Source organism: Telopea speciosissima, chromosome 1 (assembly GCF_018873765.1).
Source record: "Telopea speciosissima isolate NSW1024214 ecotype Mountain lineage chromosome 1, Tspe_v1, whole genome shotgun sequence".
NCBI classification, from domain to species: Eukaryota; Viridiplantae; Streptophyta; class Magnoliopsida; order Proteales; family Proteaceae; genus Telopea; species Telopea speciosissima.
The window spans coordinates 73,089,152-73,113,098 of NC_057916.1; the positions used below are offsets into that span (position 1 = coordinate 73,089,152).

Here is a 23,947-nt window from a genome sequence, read left to right on the forward strand (position 1 = left end):
TCATCTCTTTACTGCCTTAAAAATCAAGAATCCTATTCCAAGCTTAAATTGAACTGTTCTTAGTGGGTGGAGAGAGAGATTTCAGTGATCATTGACATAGCAAATACTATGTATTATTGAGGCCACCTCAAACCCGATCCTCGGATGCCTTGGCATATGCATACTAAAGATAATAAAGGAAAGAGATTATGCTACCGATGCAAGTTTCATACATTATCCCGAGTCAAGCTTAAATGTTTTCAGGCACCTTCATTCCTGTAGAGTCTTTGTATTCATTCATACGTTTCAGATCAATGGGTGATCGAGCATGGGAAGGCGGAATCCATGGCTAAGGCTGGCAAGCCAGACTTTCTCAATGTCGAGCATTGTGTCCCCACACTCGTGTGCATCCCAACCTTCCAGTGCATGCACAATTCCAGCTACACGCCATGCACTCATCACTCGCCTCGGCAGCCAATTCTGTTTATTAAGTACATGTACATACATATAAGCAATCAGTTATAGAACTAGTAATGATCTTTTTACTTACTATAATTGAGAGAATTGAAATCTTAAATTAGCAAAGTAACCTCAAAGGTGGAATTTAATTAATTACCTCACAAGAGTATACATTTTGGAGAGCCTTGGGGATGAGCATGGCTGGGGTACTGTAGTAAAAACAATCCTTATTGCGCACCACTTTCTTTGGAGGAAACTGTGAGCACGGAATGAAATGGGTCCCTTCCGGTGCTCTTCTTTGTTCTTTCTCGCTCAGGTCTCCATCTCCGACCAACCACACCTTCATTATTATTATTATTAAGACATTCATTTCCTCCAGTAGTAATTAACAGTTTCTTAATCCTCAATTCAAAAGAGAGACAAAATAGCGATCAATACTGATTGTTTTACCTTCTGGGTATAACCGGTAGAGATGAGCAAGTTAATCCACAACTCTGTAGGGATTCGTAACTTAAGCTTATCAAAATTATCCTTGCACACCACACCTACCTGTTTCCACCACTCTTACCATTATTATAGACTTGTAGTACATTAAATTGAGTTGACAAACTAAAACATGTCTAAAAGTCCATACGAGTCTGGATTCTCTACTCACATGGAGTGCCACCCCACATCGATCTCACCGTCCATGGGATGCGAAACCCACCATTGGAGTGCACACACCCCATAGACGATGAGATTTATGTGGTGTGGCACCCCATTGTGGGGAGCTGATCCCTACTCCACCCATACCCTCACCCAAATAATAATAATAATATTAATATTAGTTAGTATTTCAACTTTCAAGTGATTAATAAATTGAGTTTAATTAATTATTAATATTTTACCTGAATTCCTCTTTGACATAAATTCTTGGCAATAGCACAAATAACCTTAGAGATGTTTCCTCTGAGAAGCACTTGTTTTGTTCCTTTGGGAATGCTATGAAGCACCACGGCAACAGCCAAGCTGCTTCCATCTACGATTCTGATCTTAAGATGTGGGTGCTTTTGAAGATAAAGTTCACCATTTCCATTAAATTGCTCACCCTGTTGATCACAATGTATTTGTTTGATGTTACAGTGAAATATAAGCATTATCTATTCCTCCAGGAAGAAGAAAAATTACAGGTGTAAATGAAGTAGAAGAGAGAAAATGTTGTCACATCATTATTCCATAGCAGTCCTAACCTTTACCTTTGCTTTTTCAAAGAGGCTGTTTCCAGGTTCGAACCGATGACCTTTAGGTAACAATGGAGCAATCTTACCGTTGTATCAAGGCCCGCCCTCCAAGAGAGCAAAATACTGAAATCTTTAAAAACTTTTACTTAATGAGATTTTTTTTATTAACATCCTTTAAGTTATCATATAATTTGTAATCTTACTGCCCTTGGTTTTGCTGGGTCTATCAAATAATTCCATTGGGGCTTGGCTTTCATCCAGCTGTGGCGGGAGCTGGATGATCCAGCCCAGCAAATATAAGGGGAGTTTGGATCATTTCATGCACAAGATAATAATAATTCTTTAAAATGACAACAGTAAATATACTTACAAATTATTTTCAATAAATTTTTTTCTCATGACTTAAATGCCTTTTAGTAAAAAGACAAAGGGCAATCAAAAGAAAATCACGTGTTCTAAATACACCGATAGAGGTGTCGTTATTCAAACAATTCCTAACAATTTCTTAATTAATTTATTAGATGGATGGACAAATTGGATAGCCAAAAGTGATTTGTTGACCAAGTGAGTCATTTGAACATGCACATCCACTTATCTACTAACTAAAGCATAAGTTAAATATGTTTTTCTTGTCCATCCTCTTTCTCATATCTCTATCTATTGTTTTTCTTGAATTCGATTACTGCTACTTTCTCTTCAATTCTTTCTGATATTGAAACATCTCCTTACAGTATATGCTTTTTAGGAATGTATTAATCATCCAAAATATTTTTTGCCAATTCCAAACACATATGTACCACGATACATGTTCAGGTAATGTACAATGTACATGAATCACCATAATATATGAAGTAAAAACTTGCCTGATTAAGAAGGCCTAAGCTCAACACTTTAACACCTTCACTCTCGGCCTCTAAAATAGCTCTTTCAATCACACTGTTGATCGCTTCCTTTTGTCTCGACGACGAATACTGCAAGATAAAGATCAGCCAGTCATTAGAAAATATAAACAGCATAAAAGGGAAAAGAAAAAGGAGAAATCTACAGTTTCTTACATGGAAACTAAATCTTGGGATTGCCCATGTTTGCATCTTGAGTTTATCAAATACATTTTTCTCCACAGTAAAGGTAGAACCAAATATCCATGTGAACAACATGAACTCATATGGAATTAGCCAAAACATCGATAGGTACCATCTGGAGCTGTAAGGATCAGATGCAAGGGAGGCAATGGCCGATGGTAGATGATAGAAAGACTGAAGTGTTGTTGGGTGAATCAGGTGTACCACATCTGGTGTCTCTTTCCTTCCCATGACTGAATCTTCATACAATTTGTCTGTGGACTTGTCCATGGTTCCATATATGTAATCATAGAGAGGCATGAAGAGGGAGTAGTTGGTTCGAAATTGCGTATGATGAAGAGAATGAAACCTGTTTATATTTGATACATTTTATGAAGCATTAGAAAGCATGTCTCTACTTTTTTTCCTCCACCCATAGAGGACGGTTCACCCACCATTCTAGGATTCACAAACCCTTACTAGGGTTTTAGTATGTTCCGATTAAAATACCCCCAATCACCACGGAGAAAAACTCGGTCCTTTTAATAATTACATAATCATTTTTAATAAGGGAAGTAGTTTGAATCTATTACGTCTATCACCCCCGTAAATTAATCTATTTCAAAAACCTTCTCTATATTTTGGAAAAACCTTACAACCGTATCCTTAGCATTAGATTAGAACAGTTACTAAAGTCTCATTCCTTATTTACCCCCACTTAGAATAAAGTAATTTACCTTTTTACCCCCAAAACATTATCTTCTCAAACTAAAAAAAAAAACCAGACGACCTCTGCCTCCGTTCCCATCCTCGATCAACCAAGGCCACCCACCATCGCCAGCCATTCCCATCGCCGATGTCCCCTCACACTACGCCATGGGCACTCTTCCTCTGTGTTAGGAGAAGTTCCCAACACGGGAAGGTTGTGTGAAGTAGACGCAGAAGAAGACGAAGAGGATAGAGAGAGGATGTGAGAGGTGGGCTTATTCGTGTTGGTAGAGAGAGACTTGGAGAGAGTTAAACCAACAACCAAACAAATTCAAAGATTAAAAACACCTAAACTACTCACAGAAAGAAAAATAGAGAGGAAAAGAGAAGGGGAACCATCGAAATTCATTTAAGCTGATGTTTAATCTATAAATTGAAGGTTCAAAAAAATTGGATCTATCTCTCTCTTTCTCTCTTTCACAATTCAACAAGAACCCCTCTGCAGATCCATGGCAGAAGTTCACCCACCTGGCTTTCGACTCTTTAATCAAAGCCATATACCAAAAGAACCCTCAAATCTTTGTTCTCTCTAAAACCCCTCTTTTCCCTCATAGCTATGGAGGATACTCCATTTCCCTCAGCTTCGGTACTCCACCTCAGACCGTCCCCTTTATAATGGACAAAGGTAGTGATCTGGTCTGATTTCCCTGTACCCACCGTTATACCTGCATGAATTTTTCTTTCGTAAACCAAAACCCCTCAAGTATCCCAACTTTCATCCCCAAATTGTCATCTTCCGTCAAGATTGTAGACTGCGAAAATCCGAATTGCAGTTGGCTTCACAGCTCTGACATTCAATCGAGATGCGGTGGTTGCGAACCCAATTTGAGAAATTGTTCACAAATCTGCCCTCCTTACATAATCACAAATGGTTCCAGATGAACTGGTGATATTCTACTCTCTAAAACCCTTGATTTTCCAGAGAAAAAGGTACCTAATTTCATTGTCGTATGGCCAAAACCACTTCCTATGCTAGGTGATGGAGATGGAGATCAGAAATGGGAACGTTGGGTTTCTACTTCAGGTTTAGTGAAATGGAGAGGACAAATAGGAAGATAAGAAAGCTTTGAGGTCGATGGGTTTTGGGAAACCAATGGAAGATCAAAGAAATGGATTCGGCTGGGTTTGGTATAGGGATTTAGTCGATGGGTTTTGGGAAAAATAGGATGGAAGAAATGGGTTTCGGTTTTGGAAAGGTGTTGGCGTTTTGAAAATCAAATGGGGAAAAGGGTTTGAAAGACGGAACGAGGAATAATAGAAATGGAGAAAAAGTCGAGTGAGGGTGCTCTGTCGCAATAGGTTGCATCGCCGTCAGGTTTTTCCGTCGCGGGAAGGGAAACCACAATCCCTGAGAGATGGAGTAGATTCAAACCGTAAGTCGCGTGAGGGTGCTCCGTCGCATAGGGTTGTGCCGGCGAGAGGATGCTCTGTTGCATAAGGTTGCGCCGTCTTGAGGTTTCTCCGTCGCGAGGAGGGAAACCACACCCCTCAGAACTCTGGTCAGTTGGTTCGTGAGAGAGCCATAGAAGAGAGATGGAAGAGGCAGACGTTGAATGGTGGGAAAAAAATGAAGGGCAAAACTGTTTTTTCAAATTAAAACTACCAGAGTTAGCACACAGGGGTACGAATTTAATTTGAAATTTTCAAGGATGGTAGACGTAATAGATTTAAACTACAGGGGTGATCAACATAATTTTTCCTTTTAATAATGACATAATGATAATTACTTTCAAATTATTTTAAAAAACCCTTTTTTTTTTTTTTTTTTTTTTATCTTTACATTAAATAATTTTTAAGAATAAAAATAATGAGATTAAAAGAAGATAACAACTTTTCACTTCACCACTTTGATGAAGGACAAAGTTTTCCTCAACTCATAGAAGACGGAGTTAGGAAAAACTCTGTTTGAAGAAGGAAACTTCAAACTGTTTTGAACGTGATCTTGCTATTTTAAAGGAGATACACAGATAAATTGAATTGCAAGAGAGCAAAATAATTCTTTTGAACAGAGCATTTCTATTTTATAAAAGTGGTGCACCTCTTTTAATAGACATATCTATTTATTTTGTATTTAGACCATTAGATCGATTGCCATCCGATCTAACGGTCCAGATTAAACCAGAGATGAACCTGTTCACAACAGTCATATCCTATCAAACGTGACAGTAGGATCTTCTAATCCGATGGATCTGATCATTTCAAAAAATCTCCGTACTAGATCATCTCTGGTTTAATCCGATGGATCTGATCATTTCAAAAAATCTCCATACGCTACTAACGCCTCTATTGCCCACGCCGTGCGTGTGCATGTGCGGACGGCTACGCCGTCTTCGCATATACACCGTAGAATGTCTCCCTTTTCCGGTTTAATTCAAGAGATAAAGAAGGTAATATAATAAATACCATTTATAACTCTTGTAGTTTTTCGATGTGGGACTAAAGCATTTTTTCCAAAATAACAAAGTATTTATTTAATCTCTCATTTTATTACAATCTATCTAACACAGATAACATTATCCAAATGCGACTTTAAAAAAGAGGCAATGTATATAGGTAGGCTGACAATATAGGAATGAAAGCAAAACTATATAACATAGTTAGTTTCGAAAACTTACGATGGAGTATACATAAGATACTTGAGAAAAGGAAAGATGTTGAACACCCAGTTTGGAACCAGCTCAAAGTTGCAATGACCCATGTAGTTCATAAAATCTATGTAAGTTGCATACCCCGCGAACACTCCCACAGAGGCAGTTCCAGTGAATAACATTGTCAATATTGGGATTGAGAACAATAGAGAATAAACCATAAGCTCGGCAAATGGATGAATAACGGCTGCAACAAAGATTATCATCAAAGATTAATTAAACAGATTTGAAGTATAAATGCATGAAGTAATTATTAATGAGACAGAGAATTACAGTGTGGGTTAATAAATTACCTGTGATGGGCTCTGTGACAATAGATGAATGATGGTGTGAATGGTAACGAGAATAAAGGAAATGATGATGCAAAGCTCTGTGAAACCAATAATAGAGGAATTCCACTGGACCCATATGAAGGAGAGTGGTAATAACAAAACCATTCCACCTCCATATTGGCATTCTTGAAACCCCCGGAAGATACATAAATCCAATGTAGTATAGAAGCCCATTCAGAATGATCTGGTCATCCCTGCAAATAAATTCATTTCTCATCAAATCAAATCAACCAAATGTGAACCACACCACACACAGAGATCAGCTAGAGAAGAGAAAACTAATAATTGAAGAAACTTGACTGACTCACCAGTTTCTTTCTCTATCCACTTGTTCGAATTCGATGCCCTTGTCCACTATCCTATGTTTGGTTTTGGCAGAGTTGTAACGAGCTAAGCTTATCCATAGTTGGCTGTGAAGCATTCTCCATATCAAGAATGGGAAGATGAGCAAGTTCGTTATGTCCCTCTCTTTCTCTTCTTTGGTCACAAATGAATATACACTTTGTACCACCCAAGGTGCCAAAACCACATACTTCATTTCAAACACAACAAACCCTCATTAGAATGAACAACAGAAGAAGAAGAAGATGGAAATGAGTTAGGGTTAGGTGTTACTACATACCTAGAAGTTTCCAAGCTTTTGCCATGGCCAGTCTGTCAGGAGACCTGGTTTGGATGCCATTCTTCAATGGGCAAAAGATACCTGCTAATTGATATCTCTGCTCCTAAGACTATTTATAGCATAGAAATGTCCCTTATTAGCTGAGGTGTCCAATTCTCTCCCCTAAATTGAAATCTTACAGAATAAACATCAATTAAAGGTTTACTTTTTTTGTTTTTGGTAAATAATTAAAGGTTTACTTACATTGACCATGACATGCAAAGCATTCCATCAACTAGTAGTACTGTGTATACAAGGCTGTGTTTGGTATACATTCTACTCTCAATTATTGTTTGATAGTTTAATCCAAAAATAACATTGATCCGATGAGTTTTTTTCAAGATTTTCATCCTCTCAAGTGCGGTGCATTACCCAATGCACCTTTAAAGTGCATCGGACAATATGTGGCCACTGCACTTAGAAGGATAAAAATCCAAGTCTCAAGCTGCGATGCGGAAAATTATCTCTTCCAGCTCCCCAGTCCCTCTAATGGGGGGGGGGGTGGACTACTTTCGGGCAAGAGTAGGGTGGTCATTGCACCACCCCTTGTTAGGGGGATTGAGGATCTAGGCCGAGTAGGGAACTGGAGGGGATAAAGATCCATTCTATGCACCATCCGATGCACTTTAAAGGTGCACTGAGCAATGCACCGCACTTGGGAATATAAAACTTCGTTTTTCATATTTAAATCCCTTCACATTATCCTCTAATAATATGGTATGTTTCAGCTTATGCCCATAATATTGAATGGAGAACTCAACTGTGGCTTGTGGGGAGTGTTTCTCCGAAAAAGATCCTGTGCATCCGGGCAGCCGGGCTGCATGTGCAGTACCAGGCTCAAGGCGATGCGCTTTGACTGCCTTACCCCTGCTCGGACAAGGTGCTTGGGCAGAGGTAAGACGATCAAAACGTGTCACCTTGAGTCTGGCGCTGCACATGCAGCCCGACTGCCCGGATGCACAGGAGCCAGGTCCGTGTTTCTCACTGTTCAAAGACTAAAGACCATACCGTTGAAAGGTTTCCAACCTCAAAAGGTTGCATGGTCCAAACTCTAAGGATCTTTTACTATATTTGGTATATATCACTTAGTTGACACTTGGCACAGATCTTTTACCACATTTGGTATCCATCACTTATTTGCCAATTTGGCATAGATCTTTTACCATATGTGGTATCAATCAGTTAGTTGTACTTGACACACTTGAGAATACATTTTTATTATTGAGTTTGTTGGGAGTTAGGATCCATTATGAGTTCTGAAAATGCTAAGTCGATCAGGGACATTCAATGAGAAGACAAAATTGTGGTTAAAATGAGGTGGCTTTCCGGTCCAGAGAGAGAGGTGCGGGCAATATCCCTTTCTAGCTTTTTTTTTTATACTGATTTCCCTTTCTAACTTGTTAATAAGTTTTGTTGAAGAAGTTCATTAAGATGGCGATCTAAAATTTATTTTTTTTCCTATTGAAACCATTGTATGGAAAAGTTAGCCAAAAAGCATACAGTAAGGTTTATTAACAATTTCTCAAGCTATATAGTTAGCTAATAATGTTCTGATGTAGGCCTGAACCAAACCACTTGGACCACCAAATAATCCAACCATAGTCAACAACAAGAGTATTCTTTTAGTGGGTCACTAATGTAGAGAGTCTCTATTGCATATCCTTTCAACCCTTGGCTTTCCAATCGGGGCGCATTCCCTGGTTCGTGAGGCAATTTTGGATTGATCTTCAACCCTTTCTCTTGTCAATTCAATGGAAGATCTCGCACTGCTATAGGGAGGCAAATTTGGTTGCGGACTATCTTACTAATTTTGCTGCTAAAAGTGGGGTTACCTCACCTTTTTTTGGAATCGTTCCCTATGTTTGCAACTAACTTCTTATTTGAGGATGCCATAGGCAGACCCAGATATAGATTCGATTAAGTGGTTTATAACTTCGTATTTGGTTGTTTGGTAGAGTCCTTTTTGGTTTCCCTGCTTGTGTGTTTTGTAATCTTCTGGGTATACCTGGACGTTAAATAATTGTATCTTTTTCTCTTCTTAATATATTCATTGATGATCTTTAGTAAAAAAAAAAAATGATGTGAGCTCTTCACATCTTTAGTGCTTGATGATGTGACAGTCCTTCTTCCAAAGATTCCATTGGTCCAAGCTCTTTCAACTACACTTTCTTGGTCAATTCAATTCTTCTCCTTGGAACAAGTATCAATGCCTAGGTACAAGTATCAACACCTTGGGGTAAGTTTCTATGTATTGGAATTACTAAGTTATTTGTTATAAAAAAAAAAAAAAACTAAGGTATTTATGTTTTTCCTTTTATTTTCACTATGTGCAATCTCAACCCTATGATTATAGGGGATGGTTGAGATCATTTAATGTTTTCAAAGATTGTAAGACATATAAATAGTGGCCAATTCTCATGTAATGGATAGTGAAGTTGAATTTTGATACATAAAAAACATTGTTGCTTCATTGAGTGCACACTTGAACCATGGTGAGTTCTACATAGAAATCAAGTTGAGTTTCTTCCTTCCTTGAAGAGTTGGGTTTCCATTCAGCCTTGAAGAGTTGTAGTGTTGTACGTTTCAACCTAGAAAAATTGAAGTCATCGCATCAAAGATTCAACCTTGAAGCCAATTTCAAACTCTTCCCAAATTCGATCTGTGTAGGAAAAGTCCCTTGACGGTCCACTTTCACTCTCTTCCATGTAGAATTTGAGAAAATTCTATTTCACAAAAGTTATAGCCCCATTTCTTAGATTCAAAACACAATTTGAATCGTTGCAATCCGATATTTGAGTAGAGAGATATCACCGATTTACTGACTGAAGGTCATTCTGCCAGAAATCTGTGTTAATTTAAAAAATGCAAGTACTCTTTCGATCCGAGTTTAAACAATTCTGTGAGGGTGATTACATCATGTTCCAAATCTTGCTCCATAATTACCAAAGAGATGAATCAATGACACTTGTTTCTTCAAAATTTTGAAGTTCGTGTAGAGATCCATTTTGGTCTTCATAAAATTTTGGTTAAGTAGTGGATGCCCTGTTATCAAATTTTCTTACTTCATGCAAAATGAGCTGACAAACGTACATTCTTTTTTGGTAAAAAGCTGACAAAAGTTTATAAGCTGCTCAAAATGAAAACTTTGAAATCTCTATTTTTGGAGTTTAAAATTAGACAGACGTTTCCTGCCCCATCTGGTTGTCCGGTTCCTCTCATAGGAGGCGGAAATGACAACTTAAACACACCGGGCCAGTGTGTTCGGGCAGGGGGTTAGGCCATCATTTCCGCCCTCCTATGAGAGGAATCGGACAATTGTACCAAGCAGGGAATCTGAGAGGATAATGATCCTACAAACTTGAACGTAGTTCTTCACTGGTAACCAATGAGTACGAGCGCCTTAATTAGCTTCCCATGCAATTCCAAGTTCCCTTATTTAAATTTATTGGAGATGAGTATCTAAGTGTTAAATATTAAGAGAGAGAGAGAGAGGCGAGACAAAATTTACATGGCTCCGTTATTGATTAACCTACATGTTGAGGCTTATCATCAACGCTGAGTCGGTTCCTAGCAGTAAATAGAGATAAGGCAATCTTATGATTTACTTGAGAAGGCAGTAAGGTGATTTCATATGAGAGAGAGAGAGAGAGAGAGAGAGAGAGAGGGAGGTGTTAGCGTACCCTGCCCCAGTGGCTCAAAGAACCCTTTTTTTTTATATATATTTTTAATGGAAAGTAGAGTCAAGTGTAGTAACAAGTAGAGTCAGTTGGGCTTCAATTTGCTTCCAAAGAAAGAAATAAGGTTGGTCTTATAAAACTCCCATGGAAGATTGCTAAAAAGAAAGAAGGCTTGTGAGTCAAATGGATATATTCTAAATACTTCAAGGTTGATTCCAATATGGACGGTTGCTTGTGCCTCTGGTGCTTCTTGGATTAGGAGGAAAATCCTCAAAATCAAACCATTTACTGTGGATGCAATTAAAGATCCAATAGATTATGGTTGTTCTGCAAGACTTTGGGTAGACAATTGGCACCCATGTGGAGTTCTCATTACTACTTTTGGGGAGAGGATCAAATATGATTCAAGTTCTAACAAAAGGGCCTTGGTTTCCTCCATTATCTCTGAGGGTTTTGGTCCCCTGGTCCCCTTGCTTCTAGTACTCTTGATCAAGTTTGAAACCAACTAGTTCATTTCTAGAAGACCCCTTAGAAGTGGGGATGTTATTTCATGGACACTCTCATCCTGGTCAAAGAGTTTCATTGTTGATTCAGCTTGAGATATGGTTAAATCCAAAGGTAATTAATATTGTCCTCTGGTGGAAAGTGGTATGGTTTAAGCATCATATTCCAAGCCATAGCATTATTACATGGCATGCCTTGACTTGTATTCTCCTTACTCAAGGCTTCCACCTTCATAAGAATATTAGGATCCCAAACTACTGCATATGTTTTTTTTAATATAGGTAATATCAAAGTTATAGAAAAAAAAAAAAAGAAAAAACAATATACAATTATAATAGAGCTACCCCACAGTCCGGGGCATGCCCAAAACAAAACCAAACAAAAAAGAACCAAATATGGAAATATAACCTATTTTTGATATGTTGGAATGCTGCTGAACACATTGATAATCTATTTTTTGGATGCTCATTTTCCAAGAGAATATGACTAGGGGTGTTTTTAATAGGCCTTTTCAAAAGAATTCTTTTTTAAAACATGAAATCCAATAAGAAGGAATAACATATAATACAGATTGAAGTAGACCAGTACGACCTGCATGGGTGAGCTGGTTTGATTTCCACAAAGACAATCTCTTTTCTACTCTATGGACTAAATAGTTTTTAGGGAAAATTACATGATTAGCTACTTTTGGGTTTTCATTTACAAAACTATCCTCCCTATGTTTGAGTTAATAAAAAAAGACAAAAACAAGTTAAGGTTTACAAAACTCGATAAAATAGTGCCTCTCCCTCCCAAAATTAAATTTTTAGACATTTTTACCTCTGCCATTGCCTTCTCGCTCAGGCATCCTTCATTCCCTGCAACCCACCCCTGTCCCCACCACCGCCATTCTCTGCTACCAAACCCCGCCCCTCCCTTCCCTTCCTTGTGATTACCCAGGATGCTTGTGCGAGAAAGCAATGGCAGGGGTAAAAATGTCTAAAAAAGTAAGTGAGGGAGGGAGAGACACTATTTTGTTCAGTTTTGTAAACCTTAACTTATTTTTGTCTATTTTTGTTAACTCAAACATAGAGTGGACAGTTTTGTAAATGAAAATCCAAAAGTAGCTAATCATGTAATTTTCCCTTTTTATACCAGCCACTTTGGATCAAGGATGCAACAATTTAGTACCTAAGTATATAGAATCCTTCGACATCTCTTTAAGTCCTAGTAAATTAATTAATAAACTCTTCTCCTCATCGGATACATATCTATTAAAAAGATCCTATGCATATTTATTATAATTTATTTGTTGACCGGATAAATTAGATAACGGTTCAAGAATAGATCTAACCTTTAGGATCATGGTTTGATGAATTGGTATCGGATAGGTCAAATCGGTCAATTCGTATTGATATTGGTAGAGACAAATATCGATTCTTAACCAATCCCATATTGGTTGATCAGTACGAATAAGGGTAAAAATGTAAAAGTCAAGTTTTTTTTTTTTTTTTTCAAGAAAACATGACTAATCCAGATTGGTATTGGCAGAGACCATTACTGGTACCAATATTGATTACTAAAACCCTGATCATGACATCTTCTTGATCGAAGTATCAAATAATAACAATATTGATTACTAAAACCCTGGTCATGACATCTCTGGTCATGACATCTTCTCGATCAAAGTATCAAATAATTTGTAACATTATTATTATTGTTTTTTGTTTACCTTTTTAGTATGACATACAATTTTGTCTTAATGAGTGTGGTAATAATATCATTTCAGATTTATACTCGAAACATGTGCATGACGAAGACACCATTTGATAATGATTTAAATGTTTTGTCATTTTTAAATTATTTTTGAAACCCCTTTTATACCTTGTCATAACTTTTGAACAAGACAAGAGGTATTAAAAAAATAAAAAGAAAATGTGTCAAATTTTAAATACAATTATAAAGGTTCCATTCAAACACTCTCATTCGTAATTATGTATTCTATTTGGAAGAAAAATATTTTATCAAAACAAAACTTTTCTGGCCTCATTTGTTTAGAGGGAGCTTCAAAGTTCCACTCCAACCTTGTTTGATTATTCCTGAGGTGGTGAACTTACAAAAAACTCAAGGAACATCGTTAAATAATTTGTTTGCTGATGTGGCACTTCAAAATCTCACCCCTAGCCTATCCAAAGTCCCACCAAGTTGGTGGGACTTTGATTACTATTAATGGGAAAAGTAACTTTACTTCAAAATTTTCATCGCAACAAAACCCTCACCAACATGTGGATCTCATCTTTTCAACGATCCCACCCTAACCTCCCCTCTAAACAAAGAGGACCAAAGGAAAAAACAGATAAGGAATTCACACTGAATGACATCACGAGGCAATGGTGCTTTGATCATAGCATCATAGAGATGGGAAATTATTTGGATAAAGTCATATGTTAAATTTGCTATATACTTTCAATTATACATTTCCTCAAACAAATTTGATTTTTTTTTAAGGAAAAAGTCCCTGTGAGCAAGCAACGTAATCTACGCCAGCAGCCATATTAATGATGACAAAATCTCAATATTAATTAGGGAGAAAGAAGTCTCTCTCCCTATTAATTAATATTGACAAATGTTGGACGACCTAAAAGGCTCACTGCTCAACAAGATTTTGTGACTATTAATTGAGACATACATGTTTTGAACAATATTTTGTGACTTGTATCTTATTAACAGGGACGGATTTAGAAGACCTAACTAAACAGACTTAATTCTACCAAACAAAAAAAACCTAAACAGACTTAATTAGGACGTTTAACTAGATTTTGTGACTATATATTTATTAATTAAAATAGAGACACGTGTTTTTTTGGTAGAAAGAAACCTATATATTACAGTGAGACCAACGCTCGATGTCAAGATTACAAAGATTTGACAACCAGGGGGAGGATATAGGCCACAAAGTCCTACTCGTTATGGACTTAGCCCTCTGGGCTAGAGAGTCAACAGTGCTGTTATTCTCCCTAATCAGCATGAGGGAGGGAGCTGCACTGTTTATGTAATCCATCAAGACTTTACAATTAGATTCCAAAGTAACTCTATCCAAACCCTCAGAGATTCCAAATAGTAGACCTTCTCAGAGCTAATGATTCCCCTTGAAGATGTGAAGAAAAGGCCATAGATTCCGACACTGCAGCCACTACTGCACCGGCCTCCGCTATCTTTGAAAATGTATCCAATACCTCCCTTGTTATTGAGAAAAGAGGCATCAGAGTTCAATTGAAAGGAGGGAGCTGGAGGAGACCAAGGCGGTTTAGGAATGGGCCACAATGAAGATTGAGCATGGATATATACCTGCATTAAGATGTGGAAGATAAACATTGTGAGAAGCATTGTGATACTAAAAAAAGTCTTTGCAAGTCTTGTTGATCACTTCCTCGGGACTCCAGGTTGTACCATTGAAGAGCAAGTCATTCCGGGCTAACCAGATATTCCAACAAATGAAACATGCAAGACCCAGCAAAATAGAGATAGGTTTACTTGACGAATCTGTGAGGTTAAGAATTATCTATTAAAAGCATTAGTAAAGCCTCCCATATGAAATGGCACCACATGACTCGTTGTTCGGCTACTTGGCGGGCTATTTTAGACACCCGATGTGATGCCATTCATTGTACAAAGATTTTCCTTCATGATGGTTCTAAGACGTTACTTTGGCATGACTCTTGGCTCCAAGGGGGTTCTTTACACACCCCCGGCTTACTTCTTGCGCCTCCTCTCGGTCCACACCATTTTACTCCTGTGAGTTCTTTACTCTATATTCGGCCTATGGCAGTAGCTCCGCCTTATGATCCGGTTCTTCATTCTCGCTGGTTAGAGATTTGTTCTACTACGTGCCTTCCTCGTTTGTCTATGGATATTGTTGTGTGGACTCTCACCCCTTCTGGGCTTTTTTCTGTCAAGTCTCCTTGTGGTTATATTCGTCCTTCTCGTCCTCTGGTTCCTTGACATTGTATTATCTGGGCTTCTTCCTCTCATCCGTGTTATGCTTTTATTACTTGTTATATAAGACAAATATTGTAAGACTAATTTGTAACACAGTATTTAGAAAAATACATGTTATCAGCACCGAGACACGAACCAGAGAGGAGAACTCCGAACAGCACAAACAGAAACAATCACGAACAGGGTGAGTTGAATCGTATCTGAGAGATACTTTCCTTAAGGTTTTGGATGCCCCTACTTCTGCAACAGGGTTGACCTTGCACCTAACCCTCCAAGATGAAACAACTCCTAAACGTATAGGTTGCAGAACCTAATACGAGTACTAAGGATACCAAACGGCAATACTAGCCCTCTATTAACTAAAGAAAATGCGGTAAGAAATTGGTCTCTGGAACCGACTGTTGCAGAGACAATTCGTTTCTGTTGTGTGTAACAAATGGCAGGCAAGACTTTGTATATATAGTACTGGAGTACCCTTTCATGAAGGGATATATCCATACGAATACAGGTGAGACAGCACGTGAATGAGGGAGGGAGTGTATCTATTCGTATATGTATACGAATAGACATGTACGGTTCAACCGTATAGATGAATCATGGGTGAACTAAACTGAGTTTTAAAATGAAAAATTAAAATTCAAAAGTGCAAAACTCCTACTACCTAAAAATAAGGTTTTGCCCACACCCATACCCCGACCCCGGCCACGGCCATGGCCCGGCCCGGCCCTGCTTGCCTCGGCTCGAAGCGGTTCAAAAGTATCCTAAAGACCCCACACACACTAGAGAGTAGGGTGACCACCTCTCCAAAGGGCTCACACCTTAAGGAACCAACCATATATATGTACTCCTCAAGTTACTCTCCCACAACCAATGTTACCTCTTGCACACAAGAGAGCATAACAAATTCAAACTAAAAAATGGAGGAAAGTAAAAAAAAGAAGGAATGAACAAAAGACACATTTTTTAAATTTTGACTCACTTTGACTCTAAAGTGTTTTTTAAAATAATACATTGACTTAAAAAATACTTTTTTGAAATAATAATACAACATTACTTGGTTGGCGGCGCAGCAAACTCTTACCACTCGGGTAAAGGTAGCATCTTGGGGTATGTCTAATATCCGTTCTTGTTACTTCTATCAACATGGTGATGAGACCTTTGATCATCTCTTTTTTTTTATTGTTCCTTCGCGCATACGATCTGAAAGAAAATTTTGCGAATCTGTGCATATAATTGTGATCCCTTGCCCTCTTGGTAGGGTGAATTAGACTGATTATCTTCTCATTTCCACGGTTTTTCAATTCTTGTTCGCATCAAGCAGTTCTGCTTCTCGGCTACTGTCCACCGGTTATGGAAACTAGCGTGCTTTTCAAAATGTTTCCCAACTTCCTACAACCGCTCTTCACCTGATTCTCAATGATACCCGTTGTAAATTTCCGTCTTTTAGATCCTATCTATCTCAATGATTATAGCATTTGTTCATTAATTATTCTTGACATTGGTATAATATCATTCCCATAAATATGTAGGGAAACCCATCATCATGAATAAATATTTGACATCTATGACCAAGGGAGTTAATCGATTCAGTTCATGTTGTAATTAATAGAAATCAAAGCAAATCAATTATTAATCGATTTCAAGTTTTCAAATCAAATCCATCACTAATTAGTTTCGGTCAAGGTTTAGTTCACGATATCTGGTATTAGTCAAGGTTGATACCGATGGACCAGGATCCTCTGCAGTACCGTCGGATGTGTGGTGCACATCCTCCAGCACAGTAGAGGCCACGTGGCACACATGGCACGACACACATGGCCTCTGCTGTGCCGCAGGATGTGCACCACACACCCGACGGTACTGCAGAGGAATTTTATCCGATACCGATATTTATTTGAATCGATTGAAAATTAAAAAAAAAACACCACCCTTTTTGCCGATACCAATAATATATATATATATATATATATATATATATATATATATATATATATATATATATATATATATATATATATATATATATATATATATATATATATATATATATATTTGTTTTCATTTTTTATGGTGTTGCCTTTTCTTTTGGACTATAGTTTTGATGTCTTTTTCTCACTTTATTGAAGGGTTTGTTGAAAGATAAGATCTGAAAGTGAAGAATTCAATTGGGATTCTTATTTATTTATTAATATTCTGATTTTTTAAGGTTTTGTGAGCATTTTATTTATATAAATGAAGTTTCTTGAGAACACAACAAGACAACAACAATTGATGGCCTAACATAATGGAACCATATTGGAAAATTGTAACCGAACTGAACCGAGCAGGTTTGGATTCGGTTTCCACTTACAAAACCGACTAGGTTCTTAGTTCGATTTCAGATCACCCCATCAAGGCATGGAACAGAACCGAACCCGAACCGAATGACCGAAACCGAACCGATTGGCACCCTTCTTCCAAGCGTCTCTCTGCAATCAACAAAGCACTCATCCGTAAGGTAAAGGGAACGACAAAGCCCTACTTCTCTCTAGATTGAAGGCTAAAGGTTTTGTTCCCTTTCTCACCCATCTCTCTATCTCCGATTCTTCCTTATTTGTGTTGTTCAACAACCTTCCGCCCTTGATTCAGGTAAAACCGTAAGAGTATCAGACTATGAATCATCTTCCTCACCCATCTCTATCTCTCTCTCTCTCAGATTCTTCCCTATTTGTTTAGAGAAAGAATGAATAGATCTACGTTTACCTGTGCCTTGAGCACTTGTGCATATTTTTCAGCCCTGGAGTAGGGGATGCAACTGCATTGAGCTGCAATGTTGTTTTACTTTAAGAGTTAAAATTCTAACTGACGAAGTTCTCAGTTTGGGATTTTTCCACCTGAAAACTTGGGATGTTTTCCTCATTACTCTTGACACTCTCATTGTTTTGAAGCTTGGGATGTTTCCAACTCATATTATGATTTACGATTTGGCTTTGGAAATTAGGGAACTTTAATGGTATTTGTCCTTGCCTGACTATAATATTAAATTGTTTATTGTTCTCTTTATTCTTGTTCTTATAGCTGTATTCATTTTGATTACAGGAGTTCTGCAAAATCTCGTGAAGAGGTTCTTCTTGGATTCAAGTTCTTTTGTGAAAAGCTTAGTAGAACCTTATGTAAAGAACTCAGTGACACTTCTCTCATTCTCTGGCATATTTGTTTATATCTCTGATATGTGTTACCCCCTGGCTCCCCTTTCCCCTTTGTTCAGGTATGTGTTTCAAATGCTCCCCTTGTTGTTGGTTTCTTTTTCCAATCATGTTGTTGCTGCTTGTGAGGCTTCTGAATGTGCTGCCCGTGCTATAACTTAGTGATCCCGGACTGAAGCTTTTCCTCCATCCCTTCTGAAGGTCCTTTAATGTTCGATATTTATGTTGGTTTCATTCTGATTTGGCTCTGATTGGCTCACGGGCTTCTTAATTTTTTTTAATGGGTTTGTATTTGTCTATTTATACTGATTTTTTTTGTTTACAATAAGTTATTGATTTCCTTTTAGATTCGCATTACATTATTTACTTCTAGCTACTTTTTTTGAATAATTGTTGTTGATCACATTCATAATTAAGGATTACAAATAGTTGTGTGAACTCCTTAGATTTTTTTTTGGTAAAATGTGAACTCCTTAGATCTCTGTTCGTAATTCTTGATGATATTATGACCAAAACCTTATGAAAATTTGTGTAATAGTTCTGTTACCGAGTTCTTAATGTTTGAAAGATTCTTGCATATTTTTTGAACACCCTAAATGCTTAAAGGAGAATATGAGGGGTAGACAATGTCCCTTATGAAAGACAAAGTCTCCAAGACAAAAGCTGCCATAATGAACTCAAAATTTCTTTCCCTTTAAACCGAATTCATGGACCTTACAGCCCCACAATAGGTTAGAAATGGAGCTTAACATTACTTGACTCTTCCCTGTCTGCTTAAAAAGAGAAATCTGTACATCAAACAAAAAGGGAAACTAAAGTAACAGATCATAGATTGATTGTGTGCTTCCAAGCACAATGGACAGACATTACTTGAAGAATAGAATCTCTAAATATGTTTGCCAAGAGCTTTGCTGCCCTTTTGTGTATCTGCATTTTACTGTATGCTGAGATTCCGGCATTACGGCAAGTAATTACTGCAAAGGATCTGCCGGCCCCTCCCCCCCCCTCTGTGTGTGTGTCCCAATGCAATGTAAACAAATTTTTAACTTGAGTATGGTTATTGATGAGAAATAGTAAAATATGTTGTTGCTAACTTGCCATTTGAGACATTGTTATGGCACCTATGGAGCTCAAAGCGCTTTTGCACCTTGCTGCAGAGTTTTCTTTGGGCTTATCTAGACTGCTTCTTCCTCTGTTAGTTTTGAGACTGTGTGTACTCTACATACTGGGCTGCGGCTCATGCTTGGGGCCTCATGGGCTGTGCTGCCTACTCTTAGACCCTCATAGTTTCCTAATTTAATTAAAATTTCAAATCTTATTCCTCAACTAGGAAATCTACTTAGCGTCCCAGTGCACGAGGCTCCAGCTACTGCAGGGTCTGGAAGGGGAAAATGTAAGCAGTCTTACCCCCTCAACTAGGACACCTATCTCCCCATATTCACCATCTACCTAAGGTTTACTCTAGAGTAATCACTATATGAGGAAAACTACAAATGTAATTATGTCCATATTTTCAGAAATATGAGTAGCAATTTACTGATAAACCAATTACAAATTTATGAAACTAATCATGAGAAAAATGCAGGATAGGATTATATTGTTCCTACTTCCTAGCTTTTTTTTTTTCGTTTTGCAATTTTTATTCTTAGCTGCTATTTGGTTGTTGACTTCTATCTTCTTAACAACATATTCTTATTTCCCCTTAATTTTGTGTTGCATTTTCCTCAGAAAAGAGGAAGAAGAGGCAGTTGATTGCAATTAATACTTGCTGTTCGGTTTACTTGAGGATTTAATCTCATAGGAAAGAACTTCAGCAACAAGATGTGGGAGTGCTTGAGGCCCATAATACCCATGATTGGGAATAACTGAGTATTGGGAAGTTGAAGGTAAATTTACTTGCAGACCCCTCTCCCCATTTTTTGAAATTTTGTATCTGAGGATACCTCTCCAAAAACATTTTAGCTCCCCCTCCTGGATATGTCCATGCAACGAGAAGGTAAACAAAGTTCTAAGGTGATAGGGGATAGGGGAGGGCGCTCATAGTAAGGAGGAGGAATGGTGGGAGCACGACTTTTTATGGGTTTTTTATGCAACGAAGGAGAATGATGATGAAGGGGATTGTGAGGCAGAAGATGGGGGAGCTCATAATCCTAATGGCCAGCGTAAGATCACTAACTTCTTTAGGAGATCCTCTCGCAAACCATAGTAGCAGTAATGGTTCGCAGCCGCAAGTTGCGAATCACACTGTATCAAGGAAGACTTTTGCCATGGCGGTGGGTGCTGGTGTGCCACCTAATGTGGATTCCCTGCCAGAGCCAATTCATGAAGGAAGTATAACAAGGATTACTATACCACTAGGGGCATATGAAGAGTAGGTGCAGAAGTTCCACTATGCGTTGATTGGAAGGCTGAACAGTCCCTATGGAAGAGTTGAGGAGGATAGTGAGGGAATCATGGCATGTTAAGGAGAGGGTGGAGATAGTTAAGCTAGGTAAGGGTTTCATTGTCTTTTGATTCTCATTAGAGGCCGATATGGCCATGATATGGAAGAGAAGCTCTATTAGGATTGCGGGGCAGTTTCTCTAGTTCCAGAGATGCTGGCCAGACTTCAACCTAAATTCCAACTAACTTACCACAAAACTTGTATGGATCGGGTTCCTGGATTTGAATATTGGCATGAAGAGATTCTGTATCTATGCCCAAGGCAGTGGGGAGACCTGTGTCATTGGATTGGCACACAAGAGGATTTTCTGTTGGCCATTATGTTCATGTGTTGGTTGATATGGAGATATATTCGCCAAGACTAGAGTAGATCCTAGTTCAGTGTCAGCATCTTGGATTGGCAAAGCCTTTTTTGTTCAAACAACCAGTAGTATACGAGGATGATATGGGGAGATGTGGGTTTTGTAAGAGGGTTGGTCAAACCATACAAAACTATAGAGAGACGAAGGATGCCAACACAAGAGACTGGTATGAGGAGCAGGAAGGGGTGATTCCCGGGGGAGGGGTAGTATTATGAATCTGATTGTGGAGGGGCTCGTTTGGGGTCCAGATCAAGTTGTCTGGCTTCGTTGTTTGAGGTTAGGAGTGCCGTTGCTAGGTGGGATGTGGAGGGTAGTCTTTCTCAAGGGAAGGAGATCAGTTTTCTTGGAGGGAATGCTAGACGTACTTATGGTTTGGGGAGCCTAAAGAATGGCTTAGGGGATGGTGATAACCCTATTGTTGAATTGGGTTCGCAACATAGTGGTGGGGCTCCTCATTCTATGGTTGGCTGATCTCAATGAGGGAAGAGGATGAAGCTTGGCGCACTTTTGATTCAGCGGTTCCAGTGAGGGAGGGTGCTACTGTGGAATCATTGGTTCCCAGTGTGATACAGGGGGCTGTTGTGTTGCAGTTTTTGGAGATGAGTGGGATGGATGCTATCACTCGGGAGACCGAAGAATAGGGTGTTTACTGCGGCAAAGCAAAAGAGAAATAAGAAGAATTCACATGAGGGTCAGGCTCCTCGGAGGTCTAATCAAGCTCATAAACCTTGTGAAGTGCACTCTTAAGGGTGGTGTTTTGGAATGTGAGAGGAATAAAGGCGGCCTTGGCAACAGTGGCCTTGAGAAATCTTCTTAAGGAGTATCAACTTGAAATTCTTTGTATAGTAGAGCCTATGTGATGCAGATAAGTCACATAATGGGTTTATTTTATTGGAAATAAGCCTTGGGTGGGATTATGTATGCATTGGACTTTTGATTCCATGTGTTTTTTTTTTTTTGTAATGGACCACTTTAATGGGCCTAAAATATGGGTACAAGGGAGATATACGGGATTAGGCTTAGTAGTAGCTTATTATCATATTTCCTAGGCATATTTATAAGTTTTTTCCTATTCCTAGGCTCATAGTAAAGTCTTTTAATTTTTCTAAATAATAGTCTAGAGTCTAGTGTTAATCTTTTCATATTCCTAGATTATGTCTTTAATGTTTTATTGGTTTTAGATTCATGTTATTGTTGAATGGTTAGGCCCAAATAGTATTGTCACGGTCATAGTTGTAAAGGTGCCTAGGCAAACCAAGGCGATCGAGGGGGTTAAAAGGCAAGGCGACACCGGCAAGGTGACAAGGCGTTGCCTAAGCGACCAAAGCGACACCAGAAATCAAGGTGAGAGAAAGGTGCCTGACGCCTAGTCGACACCTTGACAACTATGATCACGATGGTGCATATAAATTGTTTTAGAGCAAGGAGGAGAGATCTTTGGTTGGAGTTGGGCCCTCAACCGATTGTATCTATTCCTTGGCTTGTTATTGGAGATTTCAATGCACCATCATACTCTCATGAAAAAAAGAGACCGATGTGCATTTAGTATGGCATTTAGCCCACATCAAATACACAACTAAGTCCATGATGAACCATTCCTGTGATCAAAAACATCGGTCAAGATGATTCTGGAATCATTAAAAACCAGTGGCCGAATAAACTCCATTGGAGAGGGGTCATAAACATCCATTTAACCGTCGGAGTCAGAATAGCAAATGGTTGAGAGATGAGGAAATTTTTTTGAGTATTTGAATGAAGACGGGGAAGAAAATCTAGTTTCACACAAGAAAATAAAAGCAGGATTATATTTATGTACATGAGTAAGAAGAGCACGAGAAGTAGAAGCTGAACCATAACCTCTACAATTCCACGATAACAGCTTCATCTTAACAAATTGAAATGATAAAGCTAGAGAAAATGTGACAAAAACAATAGAGTAAGACTATGCAGAAAAGATAGAGTATCCGAGTTTCATATTCAGCCAGGGAATATCCAGATCCAATCACATCCGATCTGTATCTGAGTTGAATCCAATCCATTTATATGCCTAGAAAAATCCCCTTCAGTGAATCTCTACCTCTTGCGAGGTGGAGGGGGGGGGGGGGGGAGGAGTTCTTGGAATGGTCCTTGGTTTCAGATTTTCTGGGCTCAAAGGAGAAATCCGGTCAATGTCAGCATATGAATCAGTAGAAAAGGCTGATATCTTAAAGGTCCTGCCGGATTTAGCAACCCCTGGACTCACAGTTGAGCTTTGATGATGAACTCTTGTTTGAAATCCTTTAAAACCAGGTTTTTTCTTCAACATGCCTTCCTTGATGGTATCTTGGATTGTTTATAGAAATTTTGGACGAAAAAAATACTTTGGGCTTCCAATATGGAGGTGAGTGACACTGTCTAGGTTTTTTTGAGTTTGAGCGGTGAAGGCCGAAGTGGGTTGGGAGAGAGAGGGAGTGTGGTTACTTGGGCTAGGGGTGCCAACTGGTCGGGCCAAGCCGGGCCTCACAAATTGTGAAGGCTGCACCGTGGGTATTAACATCGGGCCTTAACCGGTCTGTGAACCAGTTTAACTTTAACTGGGCCTTAACAGAATTAAATTTCTACCTGAAGAAATGAAGAGAACGATTTTTCTACTTTACAGTTGGATGAATCTGACCTAAAGCTCAGTTTTTTT

At 38.5% G+C, this 23,947-nt stretch overlaps 1 pseudogene; it reads right to left on the minus strand.

Moving 5' to 3' along the window:
• Positions 1-241: 241 nt before the first annotated feature.
• LOC122658737 lies at positions 242-7,149 on the minus strand (annotated as a pseudogene).
• Between the last annotated feature and the right edge of the window lie 16,798 nt (positions 7,150-23,947).